Genomic DNA, 13,283 nt, shown 5'->3' with positions numbered 1-13,283 from the left:
GATTGGAAACTCCTCAAACTTGTCAGGTTTGAACATGCTGCTTCCTTTGCATGGTCAGCTTTTTTTTTTCTCTAGCCATCTTTGAAATAGTCATCTTGAGAAGAGACTGGGGACATGGACATTTAGAACAACCACTCTGAACCCAGGCTGCCTGAATTTAAATTCAGCTGTAGTTATTGGCTGTGTGACCTCAAATAACTTATCTAAATTCTTTAGGCTCTGATTTTTGTTTGTTTGTCTACATACAAGCCTAATAAATTTATCTACTTAATAAGACTGGCATGTAAATTAAATGAGTTAGACCTTTAGGTTCCTTACAAGAATATTTGCTAAACAGTAATCATAACACTATTGTTATTTCCATTTCAACATAAACACTATCACCTTTGTCTAAGCTATGCTCACAAATTAGCAGCTTGCAGACCATGCTTTATTATAACCATATGTTGTTTTACTTTTCTTGTTTACTTATTCCCTCCAGTTTTGTACAAAGTCTGCTCTCCCTGGATTCACCTATTTGACTCATTTGTCTTGTCTCAGATTTGTGTTTGCAATTTTGAGCAAGCAAATCTATTTCTTGATCCAATCAGAAAGAGCCCCAGAAGCTTGGAGTACACCTCCACTCACATCATTCTACATGGACCATTTTTCTCTCCATCCCTCCTCCCTGTACTTCCCCAGTCTCTGGTAGACACTATTCTACTTTTTGCCTCAAGCACAGAATTTTTAATTTAGGTTTTTGTTTCATTTTTTTTAAAGCAGAAAAAACAATTGTATGATCTCTTCTTGTTTTCTTATCTGCATTTTTCTTGTGAGTTCCCTTCAAATAGGAATGGCTAATTCCTAAAACAGTGTCTTACACAAGAATTTTTCAGTAAACACTAATTAACAAATTAACTGACTGAATAAATAAAGAAAATGAATAGCTTAAGAAGCTCCCATTGTCAGCAAAGAAGAGGCCTCTGCAGAAAGAGAGAGCTATAGAGCTTCTCTAAGCTTTAGAAGCTATCACAGAGAGAACTGGGCTCTGGTTGGGAGGTTTAAAGAGCTCTCTGTATCCCATTTTCTCTAGGGTCACATCTTCAATGACAGTCAAAAAATAGGACAGAAATAATGAGACTTGGCCACAAAATCAAAAGAAGCAGCATGATTTCTGTTGCTTTTGTAAGCAACTTCAAACTTGTCGTGATAAAAGGTGAAGTCTTCTGAACTGCAAAGATGTGCTTTTGTTTTTCTTTCTGGAAAACAAAAATCAGTAAGCTCAGAGTTTACAAAAATTTCTCACTAACAACATTCTGTCTTAAGATGTGATATGTTTCCATACATTTGTTTCAAAGGATTCTAGGCCTTGTGACCCAAGACACAAGTTCAAAAACAGAGATGGCTTCTTAGCCTTCTTCCACTCTCTTCCAGCAAATGTGTCTTGGAATGGTATGTGCACATTGGGGAGGAATGGAAATAGATGTCATATATCACTAGTGGTGAGACCACCGGAATTGGAGCCAGATAAAGCTTGGGTATCTTTGTCAAACAAACTTTAAGGTGGTAAAATCTCCATCTTTTGGGTTTAGTTCCCTGGCATAATACCATGCCCTTGTCTGTGGGTGAAACCTGTGACTTGGTTCTGATCAACTGAATATCTGAAAGGTATTGAGACTCCATGATAATCTTATATTGTATAGAAATCTTGCCAGATAAGTGACTCTTGCTGGCTTCAAAGAAGCAAAGTGCTACAAGGAACAAGGCCAGCATAAAGGAGGACTTTGGTAATGAGTGGATCCTATAGCCAACATATTTTTAAAATGTTTTACATACAATGATTATGGTTTCCTCTCCCCCAACCCCTTCTTGATCTGCTCCACTTCACCATCCACTCAGATCTATGCTCTTTGTTTCTCTTTCTCATTAGAATATGGACAGGCATCTAAAAATAATAATAAAATAAAAACAAACAAACCAGAATAGGACAAAACAAACGAACAGAAAAAAAAAGAGCCAAAAGAAAAAAAAAGAAAAACACAAGGAACACATACAGATGCTGAGACACACACATTCACACAAACAGAAAACCCATAAAAATGAAATTGGAAACCACAATATATGAGCAAAAGATGTGTGTAAAAAAAAAACAAATTCCCAGACAGAGCATTTGAGACAAAAAGACCCTCCAAAAATAACAATGAGTTTGTTTTGTGTTGGCCATCTACAGCTGGACATGTGGCCTGGCCTTAAGTGTGCTTTGTATGCCCAGTGACATTCCACTGGAGAAAACTAATTTTTGAGGGGAGCTGTTATCAGTTGAAGTTAGCTTCTGGCTTAGGGATGGGAGCTCATGTCTACTTCTCCTCTCAATGCTGGGACCCCAGGTGGCTTAGATCTGTGTACAGCCTGAACATACTGCTATAATCTCTGTGAGTTTATTACTAGATTTAATAAAAGATAACAAAAGTACCAATAGCTCTATAACTTGCTCAATTCACTGTCCTAGGCCATAGAAGTTATAGAATGAACTGCAAATGCTGCCAAGTGGAGCAGTAGACCGTTGAAGAATTAAGTTCATTTCAAAACAGACCAGCAGTAACTACCCGTATCCATTCAGTTGCAGGGATCTGAGTTAGAAAACATTTGCCTCATTCTGGAAGCCACCAGGCCATGCATACAAGTTGATCATTCAGCTTACTCTTCCTTGAAAGTATTCTCTGCTTTCCTCCAACACTGGCTTGGGGCCTTGTTAAGCCCAATGACATATATACAGAACAGAAAAATATGTAATAATAGCAACTACTATTTATATTCTGAATATTATTCTAAGCTCTTAGATATATATGTATTAGTATCTTCAGTCCTCATCACTAGATTTTTAATAAAATATAACAAAAGAACTAAAAAGAAACTTATTAAGAATGAAATACTAGGTGGGCACAGTGGCGCATGCCTGTAATGCCAGTACTTGGGGAGGCAGAGGCAGGAGGATTCTCTGTGAGTCTGAGGCCAACCTGGTCTACAAAGTGAGTCCAGGACAGCCAGGGCTACACAGAGAAACCTTGTCTCAAAAACAAAACAAAACAAAGATTGAAATGGCATTACCACATATGGTTTATAATAAGAATATTAATTTTCAGGGCCTGTTGCTATTATGTGCACTCCTAATCATCATGGTAGACTTTGTTTTTGTTCTTTGTCTAGTCCCCTTCTAGACTTTAAGCTCCATATAAATCATAGTTCACACCCAATGAATAGAGAACACAGTACTTAATAATTGTACCTCCTAACTGATGTTTTTTGGATAAATAAATAAGTAAGTAAATAAATAAATAAATAAACAAACAAATATGGAGCAAAAACTTCACAGAATTTGGAGTGAGAAAGGTACATGTCTAGTATAGCTCTGAGGTAAAGATTTTTGTGACTGGGAGCAACCTATCCACACATTTGGGCTCTGCAGCCAGGTTTCCAATGTTCAAATAAGTTACTTCCACTTACTATCTTCATGACATTCAGCTGTTTCCTTACCTTTTCTTGGTCTCAGTTTCCTACTCTTTAATATGAGACCAATTGTAACGAGCAGGCCATAGGGTTGCTAGGAGGGAAATAATGAGTTAATATGAATAGTTTTTAAACCCTGCTTGAAACATTGCAAATACCAATAAATGTTAGTCATTTATGTTATCATGTGGCAATGTTTTCAAATAGAAAATTAAGATAAGTCAGATAGTGGTATGTGCCTATTTTCTAAGCACTCAGGACCTGAAGAAGGAAAACCCTAAGATCAAGACCAACCTGAGATACATATTGAAAGCATGATTTAATTAAAACTTAAAATAATAATTGAGATAAGAAAATATTTACCTCATTGAGTTGTCATGAAGATCCAGTGAGATGACAAATGTAGAAATACCCTGTGTCCTGACAAGCAAAGGATTGACATAAAAGCTTAGGCAATACTGAAAGTCATTTTGCTGACTTTCTTGTAAAGTTCAAGTTCCATGTATTCATAAGTGAGCTTTTCATTCATAAGTGAGCAGAAATGCCCAAGAATTCTGAAGAATGTCATTGAGAGTACCTCTGCCAGTGTTAAGAGACCCACAAGTCATAGACTACGTCTGTGAGATTAAGGGCTATGAAGTCTGCTAGGTAACTGTTATTTAGCCCAGTAAAAGGCCAGGAAACAATCAGTACTTGGCCAGAAGAGTCTCTGGACAGCATCAAGCAGCATGACAAGGAACAAGGAGAGGTGAAGCCTGAGGAAAAATTTCTGCCCTATATTCCTTAGGTAGTAAGCAAGAGAGCATAGTGACTGAGGCATGACGCAAATGAATGGCTTGGAGACCATAAAAGGGAAGTTGGGTAGGGAACAAAGAGTCAGGAGGCAGCCCTAACAACTCTAGTTCCCAAGACAAAAGTAGGTAGGAAGGAAACAAACAGGCATTGCTGTAAAGTTCCTACAATAGCACATAGGAAATGCCTGAGATGATTGTACTTTACACTACCAGTATTTACAGACAAGGGTGGCTACTTTTCACAGGCTGTACATGCTCTTCGGTGTGCGTGGGACAAGTAACCCATTTCTCACTAAGGGCATAGGTAGTTCAATGACTTCAAGTGAGCAAAGCACTTTTTTTTATAGTGAGTGAAATACGAAGCATCTGAAAAATTCTGACTTGTGTTTTCAGAGCTTCTTATCACAAGCAGTTGCTGATGAGAATGTAAGAGGGTGAGGTATAAAAGTGGCCATGGAGGAAGGGAAAAAGAGGTTTCCATAAATCTGTGCTGAGAGACTGAACTCAGGGGTAATACATTGAATGTAAGAATGTACAATGGCTGGACTAGAACCAGACACAGTGGCATGTGCAGTGTGCAAACACTGAGCTTATGTGATGTTCAAGCAGCAATTATAGTAGTTTTTCATGCTTTGCAGTGCTAGTGACACCTATAAAAGTACAGGGCCACAGACACTGTCTAGTGAGGCTGCTGAGTGAGGCCTTGGTGCAATTTTAAGGAGCCTGGGAAATCTCAGACTGGAGATAGAACAATGCTACATGTCATGTGTAATTTTAATGTAATTACCACAGAATATCCTGCTAGAGCTACTTGGCTAGCTGCTTCACTGTCTCCTACTACTTCTACTTCTTCTCATCTAGATGCTTTATGCTCTGAATTTCTTCTTCCTTTCCTAAACTTGCTTCATAAAATTCTATGATCCTGATGGAACTCACAGACTAATCTCATGCAATGAACAGGGTTGCCAGATCTAATCAGAAGTAACTCTAAGTACCATAGTCCATGACAGCATGAATACATAATTATTGCTATTACAACTTAAGTTTGTAAAATGAGTTTTCTTTTAAATAAAGGTAAGAGGAAACTACACTTATAAAATTTCAACAATATGGCTGCCTAAACAAGACCTGAATAGTGACAGTAGCAGTTGACAGGCCAATATGGATGGAGGAATTCTCTTGAGGTCTCACCCCTAGATGAATAGGTACAGGTAACTACAATATTTAAATAAAAAGAGGTCAGAAAATTAAGAGTGCATGAGATGAGGACATTGGACAGATTGAAGGGGGAAGAGGGGAGGGGCACTAATATAATCACATTTAAATTAAAAATAAAAATAATTTTGGGATAGCAAGATGGTTCAGTAAATAGAAGGCAATTGCTACAAAGCCTGAGGACCTTGGACCCCCACATGGTAGAAGAGGGACTGACTCTCACAGGTTAGTCTCTGACCTCTATTAATGTACTGTGATATGTGTGCCATGTTCCCTACAAAGAAAGAAATAAGGAAGAAAGAAAGAAATTAAATAATTGAATAAGAAAATGGAAATAAAGGATATCAAACTTGGCTGATAACTCTGAGACTTCTTTAGATATGGGCAACTTGCGGATGCATTACAAAGAAATTATAATCATTATAGTAACTAATTAACTTTGAAAAGTCAGTTTTCCTGTTTTTATTTAAGGCTAATAATAGATATATATCTATCTCAAAAGCATTGAAAATAATAACCCATATGATATAAATAGGAAGGTAGAATCCTCTTTTAGTCCAAATATATACATATAGTCATGAGTTTCTCTTATAATAAAATTTTTTAAAATACACAATAAAATAAAAATGTGATTGACAGAACATTAAGAAGTTAAACAGCAACAAATCAAGTAATCCAATTAAAAGATGTGGTACAGAGCTAACCAGAGAATTTTCTATAGAGGAATATCAAATGGCAAAGAAACACTTAAGGAAATGTTCAAAGTCCTTAGTCATCAGCGAAATGCAAATCAAAATGACCCTGAGATTTCATCTTACACCCATCAGAATGGCTAAGATGAATAACTCAAGTGACAACACATGCTAGAGAGGATGTGGAGAAAGGAGAACCCTTCTCCATTGCTGGTGGGAATGTAAATTTTTACAACCACTTTGGAAATCAATCTGATGCTTTCTCAGACAATTAGGATCCTCAAGATCCAGCTATATCACTGCTAGGCATATATCCAAAAGATGCTGAAGTATACAACAATGACATCTGCTCAACCATGTTTGTAACAGCTTTATTTGTAATAACCAGAAGCTGAAAACAGCCCAGATGACCCTCAGTTGAGGAATGGATATAGAAATTGTGGTACATCTACACAATGGAATATTACTCAACGATAAAAAACAAACAAACAAACAAGGAAATCATGAAATTTGCAAGTAGATGGTGGGAACTGGAAAAGATCATCCTGAGTGAGGTATCGAAGAAGCAGAAAGACACACAGGGTATATACTCACTCATAAGTGGATACTAGACATATAATATAGGATAAGCATACTAAAATCTGTACACCTAAGGAAGCTAATCAGGAAGGAGGACTCTGGCTAAGATGCTCAATCCCCATTCAGAAAGGCAAAGAGGATGGACATCACAGGAGGGAGAAAACAGGGTATGGGACAGAAGCCTACCATGGAGGGCCTCTGAAAGGCTCTACCCTTCTGGGTATCGAGGCAGATGCTGAGATTCATAGCCAAACTTTGGGCAGAATGGGAATCTTATGGAAGAAGTGGGAGATAGTAAAATCTGGACAGGACAGGAGCTCCACAAGGACAGCAACAGATCTAAAAGTCTGGGCACAGGGGTCTTTTCTGAAACTGATACTCCAGCCAAGGACCACTCATGGAGATGGCCTGGAACCCCTGCACAGACGTAGCCTATGGCAGTTCAGTATCCAAATGGCCTCCACAGTTATGGGGACAGAGACTGTCTCTGACATGCTCTTTGATCACCTCCCCCTGAAGGGGGAGCAGCATTACCAGGCCACAGAGGAAGACAATGCAGCCACTCCTGATGAGGCCTGATAGACTAGGGTCAGAGGGAAGAGGAGGAGGACTTCCCTTTTCAGTGGACTGGGAGAGGGATACGGGTGAGGAAGAGGGAGGGTGGGATTGGGAGGGGAGATGGGAGGGAGGTACGGGGGATACAAAGTGAATAAACTGTAATTAATAAAAATAAAAATAATAAAAAAGATTTTATGAGTTATTGTGTTAGTTAGGCCTTATGAAGAATTGATTAGGTCTGTAACACAAGAAGTTGGTAGATGAGAATTATTGTCTTTTCTTTTTTAGAAATTAGAATTTCTTGGTTTCCGCCTTCCACCTTCCCGATGGTGAGTGCTCTCTGTCACAAACAACTCCATATTTGGCTAAGGCTGAGGATCTGGCTTGCTTCCATGTATGTGGACCTATCTACATTGCCCACGTGGCATGCTGGGGTTGGCTACCCAGAGGCTATTTAAGCTGTGGGCTGGCTTTCCCCAGGGTCAGAAGATTGTTCAAGGTTCCTGAATAAACTGCATTGAGAAGAAAAAAAATTATAAAAAAAAAAGAAATTATAATTTCTCATACAGTACATCCTGATTGTAACTTCCCCTCCCTCTATTCCTTCCAGTTCCTCCCTCCTGGATCCACTCCCTTTCTAGGGTCTCTCATTATGAAAGAACAGGTTTCTAAGAGATAACAGCCAAAAATGACAAAAAAAAAATATAATAAGATGAAGCAAAAACATTCAATAGAGAAAATTGTGGAGTGGAGCAGTGAAGCCCAAAGAAGATGTGCAAGCTCTATTCTACAGAAATTTTTAAATTGCTTTTATTTTTGAGGTTATAACACAATCATGTCATTTCTCCTTTTTCTTTTGTCCATTCAAACCCTCTTCCAAATTTATGACCTCTTTTTTTAATAATTGTTATGGCATGCATATATGTATATGTTCTATAAACTGCCCAGCATGTATAATGTTTTCAAGACTGACCATTTGGTATTGGATAACTAATTGGTATGCTGTTCCTTGAGAAAGACTATTTCTTCCTTTCTCAGCATTTTTTAACTTGTCTGTAGTTCTTTGTGTAGAGTTTAAGCCTCGGGGTGTTTCTCCCATCTACTTTGGCATGTTCACTGTTGTCATCTCTTTTCTGCTCATGTTTGGGCAGTCATCTTGGTGAGATTTCTTTACAGGTATATCTCCTGATTTTACTAGGAAACACAATCTCAGCAAATTGCCTCATCTTCTGGATCTTACAGTTTTCTGCCCCCTCTTTTGCAATGATTCCTGAGCCTTAGATGTGGTAATATTTTGTAGATGTATCCACTGTATCTGGAGGTACAGCGGTAAACAGAGAATCCTCTGTAGAGGAATACAGAACAGCAGAGAAACATTTAAAGACATGCTCAATATCCTTAGTCATCAGGGAAATGCAAATCAAAACGAGACTGAGATTTCACCTCTGTACCCCATTTTTAATTGGGTTACTTGATTTGTTGCTTTTTTAACTTCTTGAATTCTTTATGTATTCTGGATATTAGCTCTCTGTCAGATATAGGGTTGGTGAAGATCCTTTCTCAATCTGTAGGCTGTTGTTTTGTTCTGAAAGACAAACGGTATGAACACTGGAAGAAGGAGAAAACAGGAAACAGGACAGGAGCCAGCACTGAAGGCCTCTGAAAGACTCTACCAAGCAGTGCATCAAAGCAGATGCTGGGACTCATAACCAAACTTTGGGCAGATTGTAGGAAAATCTTATTAAAGAAGGAGGAGATAATAAGACCTGGAGAGGACAGGAGCTCCACAAGGAGAGCAACAGAACTAAACAAATCTGGGCACAGGGGTCTTTTCTGAGACTGATACTCCAACCAAAGACCATTTATGGATATAACATAGAACCCCTGCTCAGATGTAGCCCATGGCAGCTCGGTAACCAAGTGGGTTTCCTTAGTAAGGGGAACAAGGGCTGTCCTGATGAACTCAGTGGCTGGCTCTTTGATCACCTACCCCTGAGTGGGGGAGCAATCTTTTCAGGCCACAGAGGAGGACAATGCAGCCACTCCCGATGAGACCTGATAAGTTAGCATCAGATGAAAGGGTAAGAGGACCTCCTATATCAGTGTACTTGGAGAGGGGTGTAGGAGGATATGAAGGAGGGAACGTGGCATTGGGAGAGAATGAGGGAGGAAGCTACAGCTGTGATACAAAGTGAATAAACTGTAATTAATATAAAACATAAAAAATAATAATAAAGAAATTAAAATGGAATCTCAACAATATATAAGCAACTCCTTGCTTTAGATTTTCTGGGGAAAATGGAATGCAGAGTGAACCCCAGTAGGAAGGGGTAGGTATAATTCACAAGCAAAATAGGCAAATAGTGGGATCTAGAAAAGATCATCCTGAGTGTGGTATCCCAGAAGCAGAAAAACACACATGGTATATACTTACTTTAAGTAGATATTAGATATACAATATAGAATAACCATGCTAAAATCTGTACACCTAAGGAAGCTAAGCAAGAAGGAGGACCCTGGATAAGATTCTCAATCTTCATTGAGAAAGGCAAAGGAGATGGACATCAGGAGAGGGAGAAAACAGGGATCAGGACAGGAGTTTATCTCAGAAGGCCTCTGAAAGACTTCACCCAGCAGGGTATCAAAACATATGCTTAGATGCATAGCCAAACTTTGGGCAGAGTGCAGGGAATCCTGTGAAAGAAGGTGGAGATAGAAAGACCCAGAGGGAACAGGATCTCCACAAAAGGAGCAACAGAACCAAAAAAATATGGGCACAGGGTGTTTTCTGAGACTGATACTGCAAACCAGGACCATGAATGGAGATAACTTAGAACCCCTGCACAGAAGTAGCCCAAGACAGCTCAGTATCCAAGAGGGTTCCCCAATAATAGGACCAGGGACCATCTCTGACATGAACTCATGGGCTGGCTCTTTGATCACCTCCATCTGAGGGGGGTAGCAGCCTTTTCAGTCCACAGAGGAAGACAAAGAAGCCAGTCCTGATGAGACCTGATAGAATAGGATCAGATGGAAGGGGAGGAAGACCTCCCCTATCATTGGCCTGGGGGAGGGGCATAGAAGAAGAGGTGGGAAGAAGGGCAGGATTGGGAGGGGGTGGGGGATGGGGTTACAACTGGGATACAAATTGAATAAACGGTAATAAATAAAATTTTAAAAAGTAAAAAAAAAAAATGTTCAGCCAACATGGTTATCAATCGTTTTGGGACCAGAATACATCTGTAATTCCACTTCCAGAGTATTCAAAGCCTCACAAATACACATGCTGGTAAATCACTTATAAACCTACAAATAATAAAAATAATATTTTTAAAAAGTAATTCTGAGTTGGATGTGGTGGCTTACACCTGTAATCCCAGCACTCAGGGAGACAGAGGCAGATGGATCTCTGTGAGTTTGAGGCTAGTCTTATCTACAAAATGAGTTCAAGACAGCTAGAGTTACAAAGAAAAGCCCTGTTTTGAAAACAAAAAAAAAAATGGAAGTTACTCTGGGCTCAATTGACAGAGTATGTGCCTAGCATGCATAAAAGCCTTACTTTTGTCTCTAGCAGTATGTCAAAACTGGATACGAGTTGTGCAGTGATAAAGATAGAACATATGCAGTACAGAGTGAGAGAATGCCCAGTCAATGCCTGGCCCAAACAAAGATCCACCCTATCAGAGAGTGCCAACTCCTGACACTATGAACAATACTTTGCTAAGCTTGCAGACAGGAGCTTGCCAGAGTTGTCCTCGGAGAGAATCTACCCAGCAGTGCCTTAAAACAGATGCTGAGACTTATGGCATGGGGAGTCTTTTTTTAAAATGATTCTTTTACATATGGCCATTCAGTTTTCCCAGAACTATTTGTTGAAGATGATGTATTTTCTTTAGAGTATGTTTTTTACCTCTTCGTCAAATAAGAAAAGTCTGTAGTTTCATGTACTCATGTTTGAGTCTTTTATTTATTCCATTGGTCTGTGGTTCTATTTTTGTGCCAATACCATGTTGTTTTGTTACTATGTCTTTCTAATATATCTTTTAAAATATGATTCTATCTATCTATCTATCTATCTATCTATCTATCTATCTATCTATCTATTACAATTTAGTCAATTTATATCCTGGCTGTAGCCCCCTCCCTTGTCTCCTCCCATTCCCACCTACCCTCTCTCTTCTTACCCTATGTTCCTTTTCCTAGTCCACTGATAGGGGAGGACCTCCTCCCCTTCTATCAGGTCTCATCAGGGTGGCTGCATCATCTTCCTCTGTTGCCTGGCAGGGCTGTACTGCACAGGGCGAAGTGATCAAAGAGCCTGTCACTGAGTTCATGTCAGAGACAGCCCCTGGTCCCCTTACTAGGGTATCCACTTGGAAACTGAACAGCCTATGGGGTTTATTTGAGCAGGGTGTCTAGGTCTTCTCTATGCATGGTCCTTGGTTGGAGTATTGGTGTCTGCAGGTCCCCCTGGGCCCAGGTATTTTGGCTCTGTTGGTCTCTTTGACTGCTTCAGCGGATAAACAACTTCAGCAAAGTGGCTGAATATAAAATTAACTCAAAAGAAATTCTGAAGCCCTTCTGTATAACAAAGACATACAGGCTGAGAAAGAAATTAGGGAAACAACAACCCTTCACAATAACCACAAATAACATACAGCACCTTGGTGTGACTCTAATCAAGCAAGTGAAAGACTTGTATGAAAAAAAAAGTAAAGTCTCTGATGAAAGAAATTGAAGAAGATATCAGAAGTTAGAAAGATCTCCCATGCTATTGGATTACTAAGATTAACATAGTGAAAATGGCCATCCTACCAAAAGCAATCTACAGATTCAATGCAATTCCTATCAAAATACCAACACAATTTTTTACAAACCTTGAAAGAATAATTCTCAATTTTGTATGGAAAAACAAAAAACTCCAGAACAGCTAAAACAATCCTGTACAATAAATGATCTTGTAGAGGTACATCCATCCCTGATCTCAAGCTGTACTATAGAGTAACAGTAATAAAAACAGCATGGTACGGGCATAGGGAATACTGGGAGGAAAGAAAAGGGGACCTGGAAGTTATAGGAGCTCCACAAGAAAAACAACAGAGCCAACTAATGAGGGCTCAGTGGGGTTTGCTGAGACTGAAGCACCAACCAAGGACCATGAATGAACTAGACCTAGACCTAGACCCCCTACAAAAATGCAGCAGATGGGCAGCTTAAGCTTGAAGTGGGTCCTCTAGTAAGGGAAGTGTGGACTGCATCAAACACAGACTCACTTGCTAGCTTTTCGCTGGTGGGACTGCTTTGACAGGCCACAGGGGAAGAGGACAAGTTCATCCTGATGCAACTTGATGAGCTGTGGTGGATGATGGGAAAAGGATCTCCTCTGTGGAAAAGGGAGGAGGAAGGAAGAGAGGATGGGACTGTGAGGGGAGGAGGGAAGGGGCTACAAAGATGTTAAGTGAATGAAATCATAAAAAAAAATCTGCATGTGTTGGCACATGCCTATAATCTCAATACTCAGGAGGTAGATGAAGGGTCAGAAATTCAAACATTGCTCTTTCCTCACATAGTATTTTATGTCTGGAGTACTAGTTAGTAGTGGGACACTTGAACCAAGCCACTGACGAATATTCTGGTTCCTTCTCTTTTGTGTATAGTATGGTTCTGCCTCAAAGTATTTACCCTAATGTTACTATTTTTTGTATGTCATATGTTAATATTGTATCCTCCTACCCTGCACAAAGTGCTTTTCTGGTCTAAGAATTTTTTAATCGAGTTTTTAGAGTCATTTAAGTTTAAGAACATATCTGCAAAATAGTGCTATTTTGCCATCTGCCATTTCTGTTTCTTATTTACTGTCACATTAATTATTGTCTATGATTCTGAAGTTACTTACATCTTTCTATTTGATCTATAAGGTATAAAGCCTACATAACAATATGCCTTAGAACATTTCTAC

The sequence above is a fragment of the Meriones unguiculatus genome, chromosome X (assembly GCF_030254825.1).
Source record: "Meriones unguiculatus strain TT.TT164.6M chromosome X, Bangor_MerUng_6.1, whole genome shotgun sequence".
In the NCBI taxonomy this organism is placed as follows: Eukaryota; Metazoa; Chordata; class Mammalia; order Rodentia; family Muridae; genus Meriones; species Meriones unguiculatus.
This window is presented reverse-complemented; position numbering follows the sequence as displayed.